This window comes from Canis lupus, chromosome 2 (genome assembly GCF_003254725.2).
Source record: "Canis lupus dingo isolate Sandy chromosome 2, ASM325472v2, whole genome shotgun sequence".
Lineage (NCBI taxonomy): Eukaryota > Metazoa > Chordata > Mammalia > Carnivora > Canidae > Canis > Canis lupus.
In genome coordinates, this window is record NC_064244.1 from 60,287,504 (window position 1) to 60,311,634 (window position 24,131).

General features: G+C 40.2%; 1 protein-coding gene and 1 long non-coding RNA gene across 6 annotated transcripts in view; one reads left to right on the plus strand and one right to left on the minus strand.

The window, feature by feature from the left end:
* Positions 1-24,131, minus strand: part of FTO (FTO alpha-ketoglutarate dependent dioxygenase) — a 427,826-nt gene that overhangs the window by 114,475 nt on the left and 289,220 nt on the right. The window lies entirely within an intron of this gene.
* LOC112659902 (uncharacterized) lies at positions 6,396-13,487 on the plus strand. Its single transcript, XR_003136572.3, has 3 exons — positions 6,396-6,579; positions 7,892-8,067; positions 13,115-13,487. It is a non-coding gene; the product is annotated as an uncharacterized LOC112659902 (long non-coding RNA).

Sequence of the window (24,131 nt, forward strand, 5' to 3'; positions counted from 1 at the left end):
CATCTGGTTTTTTTGATGCTTTAATTTTTATAGCTATAATGGCACCTTATCTTCCAGGTTTGTTTAAGGAATACCTTAACATAAAAGTAGAGGATTTCGCCAAAGAATGTGTCTTGTTTTCGATTGAAAGTAACAAAACTGACGAAATCAGATCCTGTTCAGTTAGTAAGGCCCTTCATGCTGAATATCAGTCACTGTGAGAGATGTGTGCCTTCTTTCAAACTGCAAGGAAAAATCTGGAATCAACTCTGTATTTTCTAAACTCAGTGGTTACAGTAATACAAAAAATGATATTGAAGTGGATGATCCCAATCTCTACACGTTTGAAATGGTGATCATATACCATTATTTTGGAAGGGATTTTCTTTTCCAATTATGTGTTGCTGATGCCTCCATGTGCTTCATTCCCAAATCACACCCTGCTGTTGGGGGCTGAGACCCTAATATACATGGTGCAGACACCAGCTTATTATTACAAATTCATTCAAGCCCATTCATGTGCAAATGGGAAATTTGACAGTACAATTATGAAGGACAACACTAGAAGAATTAAAGAAATTTTAGTGGCTTGAAAGCATTAATGACTCTTTTCAAGATCCTACAACTACTAGAGCACCTCTTTTACCTAGTCTTATGTTCACACCATCCTGTTGGTTTCAAAAGCTCAGAACATTACCCACCTATGGTTAAACAAGTTCCAGGGCACAGGACTGTACACAGCCTTGGGGAAAGTTTTTGGATAAGGACTGGTATAGAATTGGAAAGGATTATTTCCTAATAAAAGCTTCTCCCTTCCACTACATTCAGGCCAGCAGGCCACATTGAGATGGCAAAGTAAGGTACCTTTTTTTTTTTTTTGGCAAAAAATTTCCATCACTCTTTTTTTTTTTTTATATAGTAAGGGAATTCTTTTCATTTTAGAATCATAAAAAGCTCTTAAACTCTGGTTTTAGATGGAAAAGCAACTAGCTCTTTTATTAGGAAAATACTGTTGAGAGTAGCTTTATTTCCTTGTTAGAAAAACATCTGCCTTCCAAGAGACAGGGAAGTCAATGTTCATCATAAAGCCTATTTAAAAAGGTGAATGCAAGATTTCACATATATCCTTCAGTAATAGGGGAAATGATTAACATCTTTAATTTTTTATTTTCAGATTCGTAACTGGTTTCAAAATTTGGCAAGCATGGTTATGCCCTCACAAAGTGGCAGTGGGTCCTGGCAGCGCCCTTTTATACCTTCTCAGCTCTGAAGTGATACTGAGGTAGCTATGATGTGGGCAGGGTGACACAGTATTGCACACATCACAAGTCAGACTCTCCAAGAGCTGTGAGGACTTTAAAGGTGATTCATCTAGGGGCGTTTGGGTGGCACCGTCGGTTGAGCATCTGACTCTTGGTTTTGGCTCAGGTTGTGGTCTCGGGCTCGTGAGATCAAGCCCCGAGACAGGGTCCACACTCAGTGCAGAGTCTGCTTGGGTTTCTCTCTCGCTCTACCTCTCCCCCACTAAAATAAAACAATAAATCTTTAAAGGCCATTCACCTATTACAAAGTCACATTGCTCAGGGTTCGCAGGACTCAGGTGTGTCTGACCAACAGGAGACTTTTCCAATTCTCTGGAATGGGATGAGTACACATTCTATAAAGACAGTTTTATACAAGGACAGCTGAATGTACTCAACTCAACCTCTGCCCAGGTCTAGATGTTGAGATCTGGGCAATGGGCTTGGCAAAAAGTCGAGGGGTTTTTTGCTTCAGTTTCCCTCACACTTCACACTTGAGGGTGTTGCCCTGAGATTTCCCAGCTCCACAGCCTCACCTTCATTTCTCTGTTAGGTATAAAGCGGCCAATTCTTCAAAGATTATATAGGCTTAGTCACATCACTGAAGAAAAGCACTAGTTCTCGGAAGACAATAGTATCTCTGTGAGCAGGTGAAAAAAAAGTCAGTCTGCAATTGACAGGCCACTGGCAGTTGTCAGTTCTGAAAACCAAGGTGATGTAAAAGTCTTTTAACCTAAATAAAACGAAGGAGAAATCTGGCTGTCTATTGGTGAGGGCATGAACTAGCCCTTAACTACAAGCCCTGTAAGAAGAAAGTCAAGGTGATTACTAACCCACTATAAAATTGCAGAATCCCTAAAATATTTGGAAATCTTTTTTCTTTCAATTACTGGCTTTGTACTTTAGGTATGATTATATCTGAGGCCACTGAGTTGACACAAAGATCAAACAATCCCTCCCAGGATAACTCTGTGATTTTCACAGCCAGGAAGATGTCAAAGCCGTGCTTCTTTCTTTGCATCTCAGGTCTCCCCCAGAGCTACACATGGGGCTGGATCCTTAAAACTTCCCCTCTACTTCCACTAGTGGTGGAGCACACCCTCATTCCCACCAAACGGCCATTTACTTCCAAGTTTGAAATCGGAGTACCACCCTTGACTCTTTCCTCCTCATCCCCATAACCAATTGGTTATGAGGTTCTCTTACATTGGAGGTCCTCTGAAATTCATACGTTCTCTTCTGTTATCACTGCTGTGCCTGAATGCATGCCCACATCACGTCATTTCAGGAACACGACTTCTCTTTAAATACAACCCTTTAAATGAGAACCCAAATCTATGCCCGTCCTGCCCCCAAACTATTCTTCCCTAAAGTATCTCTGGCATCATGTCACTTCTCAGCTTTGGAAACCCTTGAAGGCTTCTCAGAATTCTCTTAGTACTCCCCACATATTTGGTCTAAGTTTCTTGAACATTCTGTTTCAGTCAGAAAGTCTAACACATGGAACCTGGTTTATACTATCTTATTCTGACCCTCATAATAAATTCTATCTAATTGAAAAGACCTCTTCCTATACAGCTGTCTATATCTTACCCTACCTGAAATTTCTCTTTTCCCTTAAATCTTACATATGTAGATTGAAATGAACTTACATTTGAATTTGGAACTGATTAATGAAATTACCACCTACCCTGGGTCTGTGAGGTGCACTGGCATTTTCTCAGAAGTCCATGAATTTTATGAGAACTTTTCAATTTTATGCCTTTATTTCAATAATAATCTAAAATAATTGCTTTACCAGTTACATAGACCAGATTTTTCTTTTGCACTGCCATTTCAAAATTGAAAAGCATTTTTTTTACAGAATACTTCAGTTCAGAATTCACAACTGGTGTCTATGAGCCCCTACATGAAGAACATTTTCCTTCTACAAGACATCTGTCAATGACAAGACAATCACATGTAGCCACGTGACCTCTCTTCCCCAGTGTTGTCTCAAACTGTAATTTAGATTCTTTATTGGAGTTTTTACTTTTCAGGTATTGAATGTTTCATCTTCACATACAGATAGTGAATTCTCTAGGAACAGGAATTATGTCTGAGACTACTCTGGATTCCTGATGCATAAAGCAAGTGATTGGTCAAAAGTGGTTACACTGGTTTTGACTATGAGGGCCTGACCTGATCCACATTGGGTGGTGGGGAGTGACAATGAAGACAGAGTTCCACTAGATATCCAACCGAAAATTATGCAAAGGTAGCACTGAAATTGTTCAAATGTCCCTTATCCTCACTAGAGTGGCATCAACTTGAAGGCCTTTCCCATAACGTCACAGAGCTCTGAAATAATGCTTTTCAAACAACAAGAGTTTTTATTATTATTTTCTTCCAATAAGACAATAAAAACTGAGCCTGCTTACTAGTATTAGTACTAAAATGGAAACATTTCTTTCTCATAACTGGTAAAGAGGTACTGGAATAAAAAAGCGTATTGAATTCGATCTAAATGTTGCTGGCAATTCCTTGATCTATGTTAATTTCATGCTAGTGTAGATAGAATTTTAGAAGTAGAATTCTAGAACATTCATCTCCTGTATGAACAGAGTGGTCCTGTGTATCATTCTAGACTGCATTAGTAGCAAAATGAAGGCAGAGGGAGATGCCAAGGAGGCAGGATTAGAAGGAGCAGAGAACCTCAGAATGGGATCTCACCACCTGAGAACTGGGAAAGGACTGGAAAATCACTTGACCACTATCCACGTACAGTGCTTATTTGATGACCTCAAGTGTTTCCTCATGCAAGTGTGCAGAGCTGACTTATATGGATTTGCAACATTTACTTTAATACATTAGTTAAGAACTGGGGCAGCAGTTGACAGCAGAAACCAGCACAAATGAAGCCATGGATTAATTTCCTAGAAGAAAGAATCTTCTTTAACTGGTGCCTTTTCCCTTGTCTTCCTCAGAGACAGGAATGGACGGGAGCAACTAGGAAGCAAGATGGCTGACGGGATGTGAGCTACTCCTGTGGGACGGTGAATGACATTCCTGTCTTCACCACAAGAGACCTGTGGAGTTTCACGGAGAGCCAAAAACTCACGGCTGGAAATCATTCGGATTTTACAAACCTGTGACAGATAAATACATAAGCAAATACAGACACATTTTGTCATGTACAAGCTCATTCCAGAGAATGTGCTGGAATTATGCAGGAAAGTAGAAGGGGAGTTATGGGGAGAGATGATGAGCTATTTGCAAAGTAACTCATATGCCTCATGTGTTGACTTGAGAAAAAAAGAAAAAGAGGCTGGGAAGGAAGCTTTAGAAGGAGAAGATAAAGCTAGGGCAAAACGAGCAGCTTTTCTTCATCTGTGAACCATTCTTTGTTCAGGGGCTACTGCATGTTCGGCATGAAAGTTAATTAACACACAGCGCACTACTGCCTGGAATGCCTTACATAATTACACCTGTAGGCTAATTAGGTAACTCTCTGCTGTCCCTTGTCTGAATCGCCCAAGCTACAAATCTCTCAAAGTGTGGCAAGCATTCATTTAAGTAAGGATTGTGACACGCCTGTGAAATCGAAAAGTTGTCACTTCCAACACGTTAGACACACTAACAGCCGAAGTGAGTTTCCCTATATGCTTTTCTCGCAGAAATGGAAATCTTGAGAGAAGTAGCATCTTCCTGCACTCCTCTGGCTTTTCGTCTGGTGTGGTCCACAGATGCCACAACAGCATGCCACGTAGAGCTGTATTTTGTAGATGACAGTGTCAGGCAATCACCCACTGAGGTATTTGTCTGTTACCTATTTAGTTTTAATAGGGTGAAATATTAATATTGATGAACTCTGAGTTGATGGAATTATAGGAAATTTAGATTTTTTTTCCCCTTAGATTTGTCTGGAATTATCTAAGCTTTCTATAATGAGGAAATATCTTTATGCTAATATAAACCTGGGAGGAGAAGGAAAAGACTGGTTAAAGAGTCCTCCATAAAATAACCCTATCCCTAATTTTCTCACACTAATGTATTAGTGACTACCATGTAATATATATAGTGTAACTTATTATTTCAGAATTTTATCCAGATTTTGAGACATTATGTACAATGAAATATTCATCTACAACAAGAGCTTTCTTCCATTTATACAATCAAATTGAATAAATGCCTAAGCTATGCTGTAAATTCCCAAGAATGTGTAACTTTGTCAAATGGGGCATAGATTTTAGAGGCATACGACGTAATAAGAGTTGTAATCAATAACGTTTAATAATGTTATGTTTATTTTTTTTCTCTGACCACTATTTGCAAGTGACACCATAAATCACCCTTGAGATTGATCACTTGGAGTGGCACACCTTTGTTTACAGGTGAAAATGACAAAAGGAACACCATGTCCTCCAATCTGTTGATCATGTGGGCAGGAGGTTCACCAGAGATCTCTACCCAACCTGTTCTGCAAACTGGTGGGAGGGGAGGGAGGACTGGGGGGTAGTGAGAAACGGAATTTAATTGGTTGCAAGGCCTGCATCCACAGCTACCATCGGCGATGCTACCCAACCGGTGGGCCCAGCCAAAGGGATCAGAAACAGGTCTACCATTGCCAAGTTCACACTCTGCCTGCAGCGACTGTCAACTAATGATAGATTAGACAAATCTGATTGCTCTATCAAAACATTCATCTCAAATCTTGATTAGTAAGCCTATTGAATTATGATTAATTCACAAGGGTGCTGCTGACAGATAAGATACTTTATCTGACAATGTGTACTAGTTGCTTTGCCTGAAGCCAAAAAAAAAAAAAAAAAAAGAAGAAGAAGAAGAAGAAAGAAAGAAAAAGAAAAAAAGAAAGGGGGGGGGGGGAAACAAAGCAAAACACAAATGACCGAAGTTGCTGGTAAAATAAACAGTATCAAGTACAACACATTGAGAGGGATAATGAGGCTGCACACGCCTTCTAATTTAGTGAAGAGCTTGTTTGTGCAGCCCCAGCCTTGATACAAAAAAACAAGAGGGATTTAGGGAAATACGCCGAGAACAATACACTGTGAACAAGTGGACGCCAGGGCACCCTCTGACCTTTTCCAGGAGTGCAGTTAGGAGGCTAACTTGGGACTGCTTCGGGAGGCGTCACCCTCGGTTTTGGCGACATCCCAGCCTCTGGAGCCAGAGCCAGAGCAGAACCGGCATGTCTTTCTCAACGTTACCATCCAATTACTCCCCTTGTCTCTGGGATGAAGACATCTGCGCACAGAAATAGTCAGCAGCAGACCTAAACTCTTGGGATTTGCGGAAGGTGGGCTGTTTTGGTTATCCTTGGGGGTTGAAGTGATGAGGGGGAGGAGGGAATGGAGCAGGGCTCTTGGGTTTTGTTCTCTTACAAAACAGTAAGAATGAGAATTTTTAAAAATATTCTTTTAAAAAAATTTAAAAAGTGAATCAATAAAATATTTTCTTCTTTGAGCTTTGTCTGAAAGCCAAGAAACATTCAATCTGAGAGACATACAAGTTTGAGTTTTAGTGCTTAATGACTACATGACTCAGGGAAAACTGAAACAGTATCGCTCATTCCTTTATCAAGCCAGCTTATCAGCCCTGAACCTAAATGTATCAATCAGTCCCCAGGCATTCACAGCTTTGTCGATCCCCCAAATTCAGCTGTGGTTGTTGTTGGGGTGTGGGGATGCACAGCAAAGAGTATGTGAAGTACTCAAAATCTCATGCAATTTTAGATGGTATCATTATCTTTTGCCGACTTTAGGATTTTACCAAAAGCCTAATGTCCTATAATCATGTTTCTCTTTAGCTAGTATTAACCTTTCGGTGACTTCTCTCTTCCCTCTCTCTGTCTCTCCCTCTCTCTCATAACTATCCTCTGTTAATCAATTGTGCACTGCAGATGGGGTCAAGGAAACCTACTTCCTTCTTTGATAGCCTCCAATGTTTCTACTCTTGGGGATAAAAGTGCTTTAAATGGAGTTATATTCTAGGAAAATCAATATATGATTACTGCAAAGATTTGTATTGATTGTCCTGTTGCATTGCAAAAAGGCTAAAGAAAAATGGCATGGCACATTTCCCTTCGATTTCGGTTCCACAGAGTTTGTTCTGACTGTTTTGGGCAAGAAGAAAATGTTGGAACTTTATTTAATGACCTAAAGTTTTCATCATTCAATCCACTCACTTCTCTCCCTACCCTAGAAAATGCTGCATTATCAGTGTACTGGCTGCTCATAGGTAATGCTGGGACTGGCAGGAGAGTCCTGGGGGCTGAAGACCGTCCACTTCGGCAAGGGGGCCGTGCCAGAAGCTGCTGGCTGCCTTCCTAACATCTGCTCTCCTCTTCTCCCTCCCTTGCAGAATCCTGGTTTTGCTAGGAGTAGCAATGCACCTGGCTGAAAAATATTCCTGTTTCCTTAATCAAAAGGGGTGACTAAGTGACTACATTTTAGCTAATGGGATTCAAGAGGAGACTGCTGGGTAGGGCTTCTGGGGAAGGTCTTTCCAATGGGGAGGCGGGTGACTCAAGGGCCAGGCACATTTGCCTTCCCTCCCTTTTTTCCTCCTCCTTACCAGTAATGTAAGTAGCTACTGTGGTTCTCTCATAGTGGTGAAGGAAACCTGCAGGGAGAAGCCATGCCAAAAGGAGGGCAGAGCAGAAAGACTGAAGGAGCCGTGAACATTGGTGGTGTGGTGCAGCCATCATAATGGCCCTATTCTTGGTGGATTTATTTCCCATGAAGGAAACAGAAATCCCTCTGAGGTTGAAGCCACTGTCATTCAGGTCTGTGATATCTGCAGCCAAATGGGAGACATTTCTCCTACAAAATGCCTTTTGATGTGGGCCCTTCATGTCATCCTGAGTAATAAAAAATTAGTTACTTCCAGGGCTAATGTCTTAGGCAACGGCCCCTGAGTGATCCAATTACTTCCTGGTCTTTGTAAGCCATTTAGTTGTTTTCCTAATCATTACTGCTGAGGAATTACGATAGTACTATAGTCTTTTAAGAAATGCAGTGTAACTTTGTTAACCGTAGTGGCCCAGCCTTCATTCCCCTTTCATCGAGGACGAGGATTCCAATCTTGTATAGGGAAATTTCTTCCCCCAGGAGTGTGCCGTCTTTAGTGGGACTGTCACCAAGGTGCTGCGGCCTCTTCCACTGAAGAGGTGGGCATGGGATCCAGGCTGGGCCCTGTTAGACTGTGATTCTTGAGTAGATAGAGCATATTCTTTCCAAGAGCAGCACCCTAATGAGTATCTGTGTTTTCCTCCTGCCTGGATCCTCAGAGCTGCACTGCTGCCTCTCCAGCTGAGTTACTCTTCCAGGTTACTGTAGACAGCCCCGTATCTTTCCCAAAAGAGATCCTCCCACTCTCTTGCTTTCCACACCCATCCTGCAAGTTAGCCAGTATTTCTTTCTGTTGCTTGCAACCCAAGAATTCTAACACAGAAATTATTCCCAGGAGGGAACATAAGGCATCCACATTCCTTTTGTTTAAAAGAAGGTCTTCAGAAAGTAATCTCTAGCCTCTACCTGGAGCAGCTACTACCCAGGGGCTCAGTGCTCGCCCAGGGCACGCTGCTCCAACTCTACACTTTGGAAGGTGCCGTTCTCAACTCAGTCACATACAGCAGATGCATCTCATCAAAATCATCTCATGGAATAATACAATTAGTTACAGTTTTTCTTTGAAAATTTTAAAATTTGAAGTCAATTTTCCAGAATTAAGAAATCCAGGAAACCAGTTCTTTGTCTTACTTAAAGACCAACAAATAACTGCCATTATTTAATGCAGAGGCTGGTTCCTAAAAGTGGGAGACTTGGGTTCTCACTGAATATGAGAATCCCAGGATCAGTAAACTAGAACCCCAAGGCTTTGAGGCCCATCTAGGTTGTTCTGGAAATAAGAGCCATTTATTATTCTTTTTAGTTTTATTTATTTGAGAGAGAAAGGAAGAGATGGAAAAGGAGGAGCAGAGAGGGAGGGAGAGCGAAAGACTCTCAAGCAGACTTCATGCTCAGCATGAAACCCAACCTGGAGCTCTATCTCACAACAGTGAGATCATGACCTGGGCCAAAACCAAGGGTTGGATATTTAACCAACTAAGCCCCCCAGGCACCCCTATCATATATAAATAAGAGAAGGAGCTTATTAAATTTAAGAGAAGGAGATTCTGAAAGCCTCTACTTTACGGCGAGAATGCTCATTGGAGAGTTCTACCTAATGGCTCACTGTGCCTAAGCATTGTAAAATTCTTACTCCATACAAGTAGGAGTTGCTTATGCCATCTACTGACTACTTAGCTTCAACAGTCTACTCCAACATTTCCTTTAAAGATTGCAACTTAAATAGAAAGTGATATTAAATTAAGAGAAAAATGAAATTATAGTAGGAATAATAACAGCTAATCTTTACTGAGTGCTTCCTATGTGGCAGACACTATTCCCCGAATATTATATATATAAAAAGTAATACAATACTTGTAATGATCCATGAGTTACTATCCCCTTCCTTCAGGTGGGGAATAAGGAGGTTCAGATGAGGCAGAGGGGTTAAGTAACTTGCCCAATACCATTTAGATTATAAATGAAAGAATCAGGATAAATCTCAATGTTACTGTGATAAAATTATATATTCCTCCAATACTACTGGAAGCAATATAAACTACTATAAACTAGTCCAGGAACCTATTTTAGTAATGTAGGGCAAAAAGCCACACAAATGTTACATCTTTTGCTTAAAATTACACTTCTAATAATGTCTTCCAAAGAAACAATGAAAAAAAAATCTAAATGAAAAAAATCTAAAGAAATTTTTATTGCAGCAATATCTGTAACAGTGAAACTAAGCAGAAGTAACCCAACTTTTTAATAATAGGGAATGATTAGAAAAAAAAATGGTATACAAACTTAATGAATTATTGTCATTAAAATGCATAAGTATTAAATTATGAAGCAACATGGGAAACACTTTGGTATTAAATAAGAAAGCAGGATATAAAATTATATGCATGCATAACTCAACAATCAAGCCTAAATTCAACAATGTATTCATATAGCCCATGGCAGGAAATTGACTTTCAAACCGAAAATAATTTGCGTTAGGAGAGTGGGACTCAAGAAAGGAAGAGAAATGGCCTGAAGTTTCCACTGTCCCCAGATGCTTCTGGATCTTGACTGGGAAAGGCTATCATCTTGCCTTCACTGTAGATTAACTAGAAAGCTACGAAGGAGGGGAAGCTTAGCAACGCAAGGCTCTTTATCCAGTCAAGGTAAATGAAGTTCGGCTGGTCAGGAGAGTAAATAAGATTAGTTATGGGCTCCAGGTCATCCACTCATGGAGGTCAGCGAGTGTGAGATTATTATCCTTGGTAGAAGAGCAGCAAAATAGCATTAAGGAATAAATTAATGAAAAAGGTAGAAGATTATTTGAACTAAAGCCCTAATCAGTTTAGAGATTTCACTCAACTGCTCTACTGGCCATCAGTCAAGCTCACAAAACAAATATGCTTGTTCTCTTAAGTAATTCCAGGAGATCTCCCTTTCTTGCTTCAAAGACATCCAATCTAAGGAAAGTCATGAATAAAGTTACTCCAGTTTGCTGTTACACTTCATACAAAACCCACTGAAGCATTAAGGGGCATGCTACTAAAATAGTAAAGCAGACTATTTATACTCGATGCATAATTGCTAGTCCTGTTTGGCCTTTGATTCCAAATAGAACATCATTCCATATCCATTCAGAAACACCGAATTCACCAACATGCAAACTGCATATTTTATTAAATAAACACAAAGTAGGAGATAATGACATACATTTGTTTTCATTACAAGTAGTAATGCAATATTTCTCCAAGGCTTACTGCATTAGCATTTCTTGCCACGTTCCAAATGCCTTTGAACTTTCTGAAAAGCTACATCTGTTAGCTCCCGTGTATACAGCAGAAAGTTACCAAGTGAATTAAGTTTTAATATAAATTGCTTTGTTCACTATTAAGATTGATGTTGGACACACTGTACTGTAAGTTGCAAACTGCAATTACAATTCGTTGCAATTATCTTTGGTTGTTAATAGCACAAGATAGCATGTCACTTTCTACCAAGTGTATAATTTATCATTTGTGTTTTTTTTCCGTGAACTCTTGTGGTATTCCAAACGTATAATCTTGTTGTATTTATTTCCCAGTGGCCCAACAAAATGCACAGCAAGTGCTGACTAGAACAAACTAAAAAGCACTGCTATTGACAAGCCGTCACTTGAGCAGTAATGAACATTCTGCCTCCACTTTCACCTCAACAAACCAGCAGCTTTAATTTATGATAAAGCAAAGGAGAGGCAACCTCCAGGTTTATTATACCCTCAGTGCTGTTTCAAATAAAGTAATTAGAAGGTCAAGAGACAGGTCTGGAAAGCCAAATATAAATGCAACCCTTCTGTACCGACATTAAAAAAAAAAAAAAGACTAGTGTGTTCAAAGAGCATTTTATCCATCTTTCTTCTCTAGAGCGGGGCAAGTCAATTTTTTTTAATACTACCGTAACCAATCAGAAACAGTGGCAGCTCCCCTCCTTCTCTCTCTAATTTGCTCCATATGGACGATGAACAACACACCTCAAAGACGCTGTCCTTAGGAGAACATGACTAGCTAGTCCAAAAAAGAAAAAAAAAAAAACTGCTTTGAATTGTAAACTCAGGACAGGTGATTAGGAATTTTATTCATTTATTTTTAATCAAGAATGAGTTAACATGTGAAGTGATGGAAAGCCTCTGGAGAAGTCCTAGCAGTGTTAAGGTAGTCCACAAATAAATGAGTTTTACAATTCTATTTTTAAGACATTTTGCTTAAGAAAAGAAAGTCTTGAAAAGACATCAGAGGGAAAGGAGTTGACTTGCAGAAAAATTACCCTTTCAATACACTTTGTTTTCAGTGATGAAAGAAACAATTATAATAAATAGCATGCTGTTTCTCAGAAACTGTCTGTAACATCATACTTCATTTTAAAAGTTCCTAATTTTGCTTATGCTGTAGTGTTTACTTTCCTCTATTTTGTTTCTCTTACACAACAACAACATCATGCTAAAAATGCTCCTAAAGGCCATGAAACCCAATGGACTATGACTCTATATCTAGTCCACCATCCGAGGAATCAGACAATTTTAAGGATGACATTAACTCTTCTAAACCAGCTGCTTTCAAACATTTGGATCCAAGGATTACTCGAGTGGGAAATAATGTCCCAAGAATCCACTCCATTTGTCCCCATTAGCCTACTGTTTCTCCCAGCGCCTAGATATAAGGTAGGGTAGGGAAGAGGAAAGAAGGATGGAAGGGTAGGAAGCAGGAAGTGGGGGGGGCGGAGAGAGAAGGTGAGGGCAAGAAGGAGACAAACTCAGAGCTCAACCAGCTTCTGCACAAGTGGAGAAGGTATATAACATGGGTGCTAGGTTTGAAAGACAGTTTTAAAAAGACCAAACTTTCAAAATAATGTGAGTCATTCTCGATGCCATAACCTATGAAAAGTAAGCTATCGGAGGCTATTGTGTCACCTTCATCTGGGATCTGTGGCATATATGCTCCAAAAGCCTTTCTGAAATGGCACTTCGACATATAATTTTTGCTTCAAGTAATTTTTTATCACTGTCTGCCCAAGTAGTTGGTATAATTACACTTGATTATATAAGTGGTAGAAATGTATGTAATCTCATAATTAGAACATGTAATTATGTTGTAAAAATCCCTACAAACTAAAACAAAAAGTATACAAGTACAGTAGGTGGAGTTTTTTCCTTTGTTTCATCTTTTTTTTTTTTTTTTTGTCTTCATCCAGAATTACAACTGAAGCAATGACTCTATCATGGCGTGGTAGGAAATGGTTGTATTTTGGGTTTTCATCTACTTGGCTGAAGAATGGGCAGGTTTGATCCAAGATCACCTTGATTATCTCCACTGCCAAAAAATACTTGCAAGTCAGGCATTAATAAGAAGATAGTATCTGTACCCTATGATTCAACTATGTACATGAAATGTAAAATAGTACTGAATTTCTGTGGCATGTAGTAGCTAGGCCTGTTTTTTCAACCCAGGGACATGTTTTCTTACATTGCTGCTCTCTCTTTGTTTTTAATGAAAAATGTAATGCTAATAATTTGTACAATTCGGGGAAAAAGAATGGAGAAATAAAGTAAATTATTTTCAAAACACTCTTTGAGGTGGTGATTTCAGCCCTTTCTCCAATTAGATACAACAAGAAGTATTTGACTGGTATGAATTCCTCAACCCCTCTCCTCCCCTTTCCTGGTCTTTCACTGGAGGACCAGTGAGCAATTCAACATTCAAAATGTTGGGCTGTGCAGTGGAGTAAGACGCACAGAGCCTGAGTAATACAGACTGGAAAGCGAGACTTGTTTCATCAGGGTGTAAACCTTCGGTTCCAGCCTAAGTCCTGACAGTGGCGCTCCTAGATGTCAAATCTCTACCAAACAGTAATTCTCGAACAGGAAAGCCAGTTCTACTTCTTTTCCATATGAGACCCATATACCAAAGGTTTATGAAAATAGAGGGGAGGTCCTGCTTTTTATCTCCAGTGCACAGTACTGAGACAGATTTTAAGGAAAACGTAAGGGAAATACAAAGCATGGTCACAGTACATGAGAACCTTACATGGAGACCAGCGCTCAGGACTTGTGTGTATCTTGCAGACAACCATTACATGCATAAAGTGTTACTATAGCATTCTAAATTGTTCTAAGAGTGTGCCAGAGACTGAAGAAAAAAACTTAGGGTGTCTTGGGAGATTACTGGTTACCTCCCCAACAACCATTCCCTTCTTCTTTGTTGCTAACAGAGCTCCTATTTTATTCATGCATTCAACTCAGAGAAAACAGATGCCACTGCCGGCTCAGAAGCAAATCTTAGTTAATAAAGCCAATCATGGTGTTTCCATTTTCCTTGGTAAATGGTTTAGCAGTGAACATCTGACCCAGATCTGGGCAGAGAGACTGGAAAGAAGGTCAACAGGGAATTTTCTAGGAAGGATTTCCTCACTCTTGAGAAGGAAGCCCTGGAAGAGTTGGTCTCTTTCCATCTTTGCTGTTTCAACATCTGGATGCAATGCCTGGAGCAGCTGCAGCCATTTGAAACATGAAGGAAGCCAATATAAGGGTAGAAGTTACGATGGTGAGCTTAAAAGAGAGGAATCCAGGTCTTCATGACATCACTGGGCCTATGATCATATCACACAGACAGCTGTCCTATTTCTGAACTTCCTGTAACATGAGATCATAATTGCCTTTGTTTAAGCCAAGTTGTTGTCAGAGCACAATTTGATACTGTACCCATTTGTCCCTTATGGAGAGGTAACATTCACATTTTTAGCTAATTATGGAAGAGCACCATTTATATTTTTAGCTTAGATACAAGCATGCCAACACATCTGAATTTAAATCTCATTCACTAAAATTAAATTGGTATCTGTACATATTACTGGGGAGGTTTTTAAAATTTAAAATTTCAAAATCCTTTGGAGCCCAATTTGGCAATTTCTATCGAGAATTACAAAGAAGCTTATCTTGATTTTGGCGCAGGTCAGCACCTCAGGATTTCAGTAACCATTTTACATGTATAAATAGTACTCCTTTAAATCCAGAGTAGAGTATATATTTCCTCCATGTTTTTGAATTATTTCCCTGAGGTAAAAAGTGAAATACTGGATCAAAATTGATAAGCTTCTTTGTAATTTGTAATTTGATGGAGTACTATTTATACATATAAAATGGTTACTGAAATTGTTAGTAAAGTGAAAAAATTATTATGACAAGTAAAAAAAAAAGAATACATAGAGTTGACTCTTTGTGGGGGAGGAAGGGGCAGAGGAAGAGTCTGAGAAGGAGAGAGAATCTTAAGCAGGTTGCATGCCCAGCCCAGAGCCTGATCCCACAATCCTGAGATGCTGACCTGCTCCAAAATCAAGAGTCGGACACTTAATCGATTGAGCCACCCAGGTGCCCCATTATACAGATGATTCTTGAACAACATGGGTTTGAACTGCATGGGTCCACTTCTAGGTGGTTTATTTTTTGGTATATGTAATACTGTACTATAAGTCTGTTCCTTATGATCTCTTAGAATTTTTTAGAGCTTACTTTATTAAAGGAATGCATTATATAATAAATGTAACGCATAAGATATGTGTTCATCAACTGTTTATGTTACTGGTAATACTTCCAGTCAACAGTAGGCTATTAAGTTTTGGGGGAGTCAAAAATTATATAGGGATTTTTGTGCAGAGGATCAGCACTCCTGACCCCTGCATTGTTCAAGGACCAAATGTAGTAAAAGCACCAAAAACAACAACAAATAATCTCAACATAGGTGTATGTTTAAGAGTTTGGAATAAAATCTATCAAAAAACACTTATAGAGGTTGATGTCATGGTTGGAGGTTAGAAATGAGTTCCCTCTTTCCTAGTCTTGTTTTTCCAAACTTCCTAAATAGAAAAAAAAATACATATATTCGAAATTTCCACACTACATTATTCAGCTGCTTAGTACAATTTATGGGCAATGACGACTGAAAATGTCTAGAGAGGGAGATTGGGATAGCCTGGGGAAAAGACTGGAGGCAGATGTAGAAAGCTCATTAGCACCAGGATTTCTTCACAAATAGTTGGATTTTCTTTTAAATTCTGACTCCCTCTTCCTTTAGTTCTGTCTCTCTTTCTTCTCTCTCTCTTCCTCTCTCTCTTTTCCTTTCTTTCCTTCTCTTCCTTCCTTCCTTCCTTCCTTTTTAAGGAGATGATTATTCCACAATTTGGGTAAGGTGAACAAGAATAGTTAAGTATGGGATGGTGAGTTAATGCACCATCCCTGAAAGCAGCCCACTGGGGAAAATCCCCATTTCTAAATAAGAAAAAGAAAATGCCAACTGCTTTGATTTGAGTGTTCTGCTTCAGAATAAATTTGCCTGGAAGCGCAGAAGGATACAAGGTGGGGGCTGGGAGGTAATAGTGCATTCTTCTAAATAAAAGCAGGGACATGGATGTTCCTTCTAATCTAAGCCAACAATGGCACTATTGACAGAGTCCCAAAGATGCTCATGATATTCCGCATAATTAAGAGGGATTGTTGGCATCAGAAGGACCAGAAATATTCTGTAGATTAACTGCTTACTTCATTGCTAATGACTGCCCAATTTCTTTAGACTAATTGGTGCAATCTACACTTTTGCAGCAAAGATGAAGTATCAACTTGATTTGGTGTCGATAAAAAATTGATGGATGCTTCTGACTGCTACTTCTTAACAATACACGGATTATTACTACTATAATTATCATAAATGACAAAACATGGGCAAGTGGTGATTACAAGTCTAATTCTATCTTGAGGTTTTAATGGCATAAACCACTCAGGCTTTACACTCATGATTTACTACATCATCAAAATCCCTGGAAGGATTACCCTTGGGTGAATGCCACTCATTATCTTACCAATAATACACTGGTTTGGTCCAACACAGAACAAATCATCAAGACTGAGTTCTTAGAAAAGCTCGGTTCAATACATAAATCTCTGGTTTGTGAAGGATGCATGTACTTGCCAAAATCTTTCTCTTCATTTCTGGGTGTTAGGTTGTATTTCAGGCTGACATGTAGAGAGTCTAGGGGTCTCTGGGTCACACGACAGCCTACCAAGCTGTATGCCAAAGCTTGGAGATGCTGTTACTAGCTTGGTTATGGCCAACCAAACATCACCAGAGTGCTATCAACTAGGCAGAGAGAGAAAAGGGTATAAATCTCACCTGCTCCCCACTGGGTTGGGTGCCAATACTAGAGTAGCAGAATACCCTTCTCTAGGGGAAGGGGACAGAGGAAGACTTCAAGGAGGAGTCTGTTGTCATTTTGGCGGGATGCTGTCAGCACCGAACAGCTTGGACAGCCGAACAACAAAACATGTACAACAGGCCCCTGTTGAGGCAGCTCCAGTACCATGAAGACCTCAGACCCCAAATGCAAATTGAAATGCCCCCTTCAAAGTCCAAGTGAGTAACGAGTAAGTAAAGCAGTGAAAGGTAGGGGTGGTGTGCGAGATAGCCCTCTACCATGAGCAGCTACCCACATTTGCCAGCTGGAGGGGAACCAGTACTGTCCACTCTTCTGTCTTGTTTTGTTTTCCAAGAGGTGTCAGACATCTTTACCTGTAGTGTGAAATATCTCAGTTTTAAAATGTTGTTGGACAACTGCATTTCTTAGCACGATGGTTAAGAGAGTGGCTTCCCGGACCAGACTGCCTGGAGTTGGATGTCAGCCCCTCTAACACTGGGGACACACCACTTCATCTGAATGTCAGTTTTCCTCGTATGTATAATGGGGATAATAACAGCTACCTCACTTCAGGGAGTTGTTTTGAGGGTGAAATGAGGAATAATGAAGGTGCATAAAATAGTCCTGACACGCAGTAACTGCTCAACAGTGGCTACTGTTACCTGAGGCTGGATTTGGCCTGCTGGCTCTCAGGCTGTGACCTCTGCTGTGGGAAGGAGTGATGTATGAGGCAAGAAAAATGGCCAAGAGCAACCGCTCGCAGGCTGACCGTGTGAGTAGGAATTCTGTTTTCCCTACTTGCTGGAGGCTGAATGACCCTGTGAGACATCTTCTGAAGCCTCAGCTTTCTCGTCTAACAAATAGGGATAATAAAACACCTGCTTCGTAGGGAGCTCTGAGGATGAAATTTAAAAACTGACACAAAGCACGTGGCACAGCACTCAGCACAGGGTAAACACTCAACACACACAAATAGTCATGATTCACGTTATTTCTTAAGCTGAATTTTTCCATATAGTCTTCGAATTTTAAATCTTTTTTTTAAAAAAAGCTAGTCCAGATTTCCTGCTCTTGTCCCATTCCTTTCCCTAGGCATTTTTGCCATGAGCATAGGTTTATTACTTTATTATTAGTTATGAACCATGAGAGATTCCCTTTTGAAAATTAATCTATGTTGCTTTTTAAGGTGGTACTTCATCTATTACAATTGTCCCCAAGGGCAAAGAACTCTTGCAACAAACAACTCTGTGTGTAAACGGTAGAGGTAACATATATTCTTAGGAGTGAAAGCTGCTATGGTGCTTTGCATGAGACATAATCGTTGTATACTATACTATAATATGTTATAATATGCTAAGATCCGGTTCAAGGGAATCTGCAATTAAAAAGTCCAGTACAATTAAAAGTGCCCGAAAAGCCACGTATGTTTCTACGCACACCCTTCAGGCAGGCTAGGTTTGTGTGAATGGCTGAGAACGGCATTTGCTAGCTGAGCCCTGACAGTGACTGCCTGGTGAGTGTAGCCAACCAAAATTCTCACACACTCTGAACAAAAGGAGGTTCATTTCATGGTTTGCATCATGGTGGAGCTTACTTTGGGGGGCTCCTGTAAATTTCATCTCAAAACTGGACAGGGATAGTTTCAACTGAAGCACGGCAGCCTCTGGAAAACTGAAGGGTATGTATGTGTGTCACTAGCAAAGAAAAATGCATTTCCCTTAAAATACTTATAAGACAGGTCCAGATTATACCAGAAATGCCAACAGGCACACACTGCTGCAGATGGACACCTTCAAGTCACCAGAGGTCCTCTACCACTTGCTTGTGACTTTCAAACACCCCTTTTGGCACATGAAGAATCTTGTATGTCACAGCTATTTGGGAAAATAAATTACGGATAGGATCTAGTATTCTGAGAACTGCTAGACTGTCAGGTATATAGGCTCCTGCTTCCAAGGATCAAGTTTACTCTGTGATTCACCAGGTAAATCTCTGGGCCTCTCCAAACCTCCAATCACTGAAAAGTGAGTCAATTAATACAGAAAAGCTGTGCTTTGCGAATGAAAAGTCATCAGAAAGTTTCCAAGAGAGATTTCTCTAGATAACAATCTCCATAGCTTCTTGTTTTATACCCTAGTCATGGTGCGTATTACAGGAACTGGACGTAAAGTAACTTTGATTTTCTTTGAGATCATTTAAATATTAAAAAGAAAAATGTTCCTAACGCCATCCTCAATGACTTCAGTGTCATCTCCTGGCGAATGTGGAGACCATCTGATGTGCGGGGGTGGGTGAGATTAAAGCACGGCTCCCTCTGGAAATATTCTAATGGAACCCCCTTCTCCTTCCTATGCCCTCCCCTCCAAAAGACTCACAATTGAAAAATGCCCAAATCCAATAAGAGATATCGCTTACTGTTGGGGATGCACATACCACAGGAAATGCTGGGGATAAAGGAAATCTGTGAATCAGAGAAAGATGTTGGTATGCAAGATTGAAGATATACCAGCTGGCCTACTGCTTCAGCTGGTTTCCAGAGGCCAGGAAGAAATTAGTCTCACAGTTCAGTTGAAAGAACACCTGGCCATTCACCCAGAGGCACAAATTCACTGTCGAACAGGGTTATCTTTGTTTTCATTCCAAACACACCTAGGAGTGAAGTTATTTAAAATCCTGTGACTCTCACTGTCCTACACTGCTCACCTTCACAAAAATCAGGAGGTGTGGATGAGGGCCCAGGGATGGGTTGTAAAATATCAGTGTCAATGGGACCCATTTTAAAGGCTAGGATGGTCTTCCTCTATTATAACTGGGTTGGAGCATGTCCTCTTGATTTCCCACATACATTTTATTGAAGATTTACAAATTTGAAGAGCTGGGAGGAAAATAATTGTATTAAAGCCAAAGCATTAACACTCTGCCCACAACCAAAAAGACATATGAGAGCTCCTGAGGCTTACAAGGATGGTTAATTAGCTCAGTGCTCCCTTGTCATTTGGGGCCTACATAAAACTAAAAGCAACGGTCTAAAATCAACTCAGGTTTATCATTGGTACGCAGGTCTGTGAGTGTGGGAAACGTCATTTTACTGCTGAATCCTCAAATCTGAAGCTAATTCCTCTTTCTCCAAAGAAGAATCAGGTTGTGTCTTGCCATGAAGCGCTGCCAAGCAGTGAGGCTGGGTGTGGTGAGTCCTGGAGGAAGCGACATGTTGGTAGAGGAGGTGACTGACCTGGATTTGAAGCAGAGAAGCCAGATGTGCCTACACAGGAGGCAGATGGGACAGGGTGATCGTAGAGGAGTCGGCAGTTGGGAGGGTTGAAAGGACTGGCAAAGACCATGGCCACGAGACTCTGAGGGAGACCCGGGCAGACCCAATCTGGAATGCAGCCTGGACATGGGGCCCTTAGGTGACACTATCTTAGACCAAGTATAAGGCACTGATCTCTGAAAAACCCAAACCTGCCAGTTCTATTGTTCACTTGTTCTTCTTCAATCCCTTTTGTATTCCCTTTTCTTGACCTGCTCAAGGGCATTCTCCGTTTTTCTGTCTTGCTCTTCTCTCTCAGGTTTGCCAAGCATTGCATATTTTTTTTAAGGCAACGTATAATTTACACTTTTGAGGAACATGGTTTGAAAGATGACAAAGAAGTTTTTTAAATTTGGAAATCAGTTTTAAACTTACAGAGAAGTTACAGGAATAGTACTCCAAACCAACCAGCTTTTCTTTATCCAAATCCAATTACTGTTAATCTCTCCTGGAATCTTTTTGCTGAGGGCACTCAACTGGTCAGGTAATGCACATTTGCACCATTAGAATGACCTTGTGCTTGGTGCCCCAAAGAGAACACAAGATGACAGTCTCTTTCCTTGAAGATTTAGAATTGGATTGTCAGGCAACCACAGATGCCCATGGCCACACTCAACTGGTTAGACTCTTTGAAAATAAAGTCTGAGCTTTTGGAAATTTCTTTACCTGCACATACTGAGGTAGGGAAGAAATGGAAAGAAACTATAGTCCCTAAGAGCAACTATAATTTGGCAATCCAGCATTTCCTCAAATGGGTCAAACAATTACCAGTAACTTGGCATATTAAGGTGCATTACATGGGTAAAAGGAGAGGATGGTAGGCCTTGGTCAAATACATTTGGGAAACATTTATTTAGACGAGGTTTATCAAGTAGATTTCTAAACTGCAGTTTTTCCTCGGAGCCTTCAATGGGCTCTGCTAATGGGCTTTGAAAGGGTGGGAATATATATATAATATTCCCTATTTCTCAAATAACATTGAATTAGCTCACAGGATTACAGTTTCATTGAATGCCCTTGGAAGTGTGAAGGAAGTTCACACTCTCAAAGGCAGAATGGGAAAAATGTGTGAAGTAACATGCAAACAATGGCAAAATATCGTAGCCCAAGTCCATGGCCAGAAGTAATGAAGTGATACCAAGTAAAAGAGGACAACTAATCAGAGAAAAAGCAGGAAACTAAGAGGAAGAGAACTTCAGTAGAATACTTCCGTAATACTGTTGGCAGATTTATTAGTTTTAAACTGCATCATACTATTATTATTCAAAAACCTAAATCAGCTTTCAAGCACTCATTGGATTGGGTCCAGACTTAGCAGAGGTAATAAGAAGGAGCTGGGAACCAACATGGAGTATCTACAGGGTGCCAGGTATTGCTTATAAAGTGTGTGAGTTCCTTGGACTGGCTTGTGTTAAGTCTCTACTGTATCTTCAGCACCAGCACAGGGTCTGACATGTAGTAGAAATGCAATGAATATTTCCAGAATCGAAATGAGTCTCCGTCTTATGGTGTGATGATATATTCATCAGATGGACTTCTGTAAGCTACATTTAAATGTTTCATTATTAGACCACAGATACCATGAGCTGGTGGTCCATCGCTTACAGACAGGGTTTTATTTGGCTTCTGGAGGGCTTTAAAGTAAATCAACAAGATTTAAGAGTTGGGAGATTTTCAGCAAAATCCAGATTTCCAGTTTCTTCTGAAATATTGGAAGATATGGCAACACTTGGCCGGCATTCCCCTAAGGCCACACCCAGGGCAGAGCAGAGTAGTGGCTGCAGCTGAGAAGCAGGTGTCACTGTCCTGACCACTCTCTGTTATCTCTACACCACTGGTCTCTGCTGCCAGTGACCCGTGTGCTGGTCCTCTTGGGCCCTCTTGGGCATCTGATCTATAATAACAATCGCCAACTTGTATAATGCTTACTATGGGCCAGGTACCATTCTTAACACCTTTACATCTATTAGTTCATAACAATCCTGGGAGGAAGGCATTCTTTCTTTTTTCTTCTTTTTCTAGAAAACCAGAACCATCTCTCCATCCATATTGTCATACTGAGCCCCTCTTTAGTAGACTGAACTATAAGAAATCAGCATTTTTATATTGTCAGATACTTGAATTGTGGCTCAATTTGATGAATGCGTTTCTACCACAGACTTCAAAACACAGAGAAGCAATCTTCTCATAGCCCTTCTGACCTACTTCTTTAGGTCGTGCAGTTCTTACATCTGTCTTAAATGACATTTGAGTGATCCTGAGGTGGGTGTTCTTACATGTCCAGTTTACAGACAAAGATCCAAGGAGAGAAGGGACATATAACCGGCCTCAGCTCTTGTACCTAGTAAGTGGCAGAGTGGGTATTGAACTCAGATCACTTGGCTTCACCACCATGGTCTGCTGCTTCCATTACCCAGACATACTTTGTTATTCCCCATTCTTTTCTAATTTGTCACATCTGTTTATCTTGTATATCCCCTCAAACTACATTGGCCTCAGTGGCATAAAATGCATCCTTTTTGTATTTTACTCTAGCAGATTGCTTTTTTTCTCAAACACCTTTTGATTTCACTGGATCAGGATGATGTGTGCAAGTAAATACATTTCCCAGCTCCCTTAACCTCCATCAGGAAACTAGCCAATGTCTGGCTCCCCAAGAGCAAGCCCAATATTGACGAAAGCTGCCACAAGCTGGCAGCCCCATGCAGTTGAGAATGGAAGGCTGCCTTCACACTTCTCACAATGACAAACACCACAAGCTTGCGTTACACACACTCTAGGCTGATGACTGGAATACACACATATTAAGTTTCATCCGTCTCCCATTTGGTTCAATGTGGGTTTACCCAAACAGCTGGCGTGGAGCCTATCCTTTCACTTAAATTAGTTCTAGTGCTCCACAGTTTTGATTTACTGACAAAGCACTCTCTTTATCTACTAGCAGCATAAGAGTTTTGTCTGGGCAGAAACGGCGGTTGGTACAATTGGGCCAGTGTGGGTACTTAGCATTTCCATGTGGGGCACTGACTAGAGAAAGGTATTTTAATTCCCAATTAGTCCATATCAGCAAATGAAATGTATTTTCCATTATTTCTTTACTCTGGATTCTGATTCATAAAATATCTTAAGGAAAACATATTTTACGTTACTGAGTCTTTGATTTCTCAGAGAAACTAATAAATAATCAACAAAAATATGATTAAAGACTGCTTGAGCTACCATCCAAAAAGGGACTCTAGCCAGCAAAGAATCTTTCTGATCCAAATCTTTTTATTCCTAGAAACAGAATTCTTACTTAGCCTTTCAAAAGCCTGATGAAGGCTTCTGCTAAGTTTTGACATAAGATTTTCATATTCAAAATATCTGTTGAAATAAGGGGAGAAGGGATATGGATCTTGAAACTGCATTAGCCTGAAATAGAGCTTAGTAAGCTAGAAAGGGAAATTACTTCTCTGTAATTGGAATTCTCTCCTAAAAAATCCCTTTGAAATCATGTTCAGCTACTTTCCCATTATGTGTCCCAGAGAAGCTAACTTTAACCCTTTCTAGAATTACCCACCATAAAAAAGTATTTGATATTTATAAATTGCTCTGGGAAGAGATTCCTGTGCAGTGGTCGGTGTCATCAAAGAACTTAATAATGAACGAGGAGCTCCCAAGAGTCATAGACATGGTTGAGAAAATGTTTTCTAGGACATTTCCTCCCACTCATGCTTA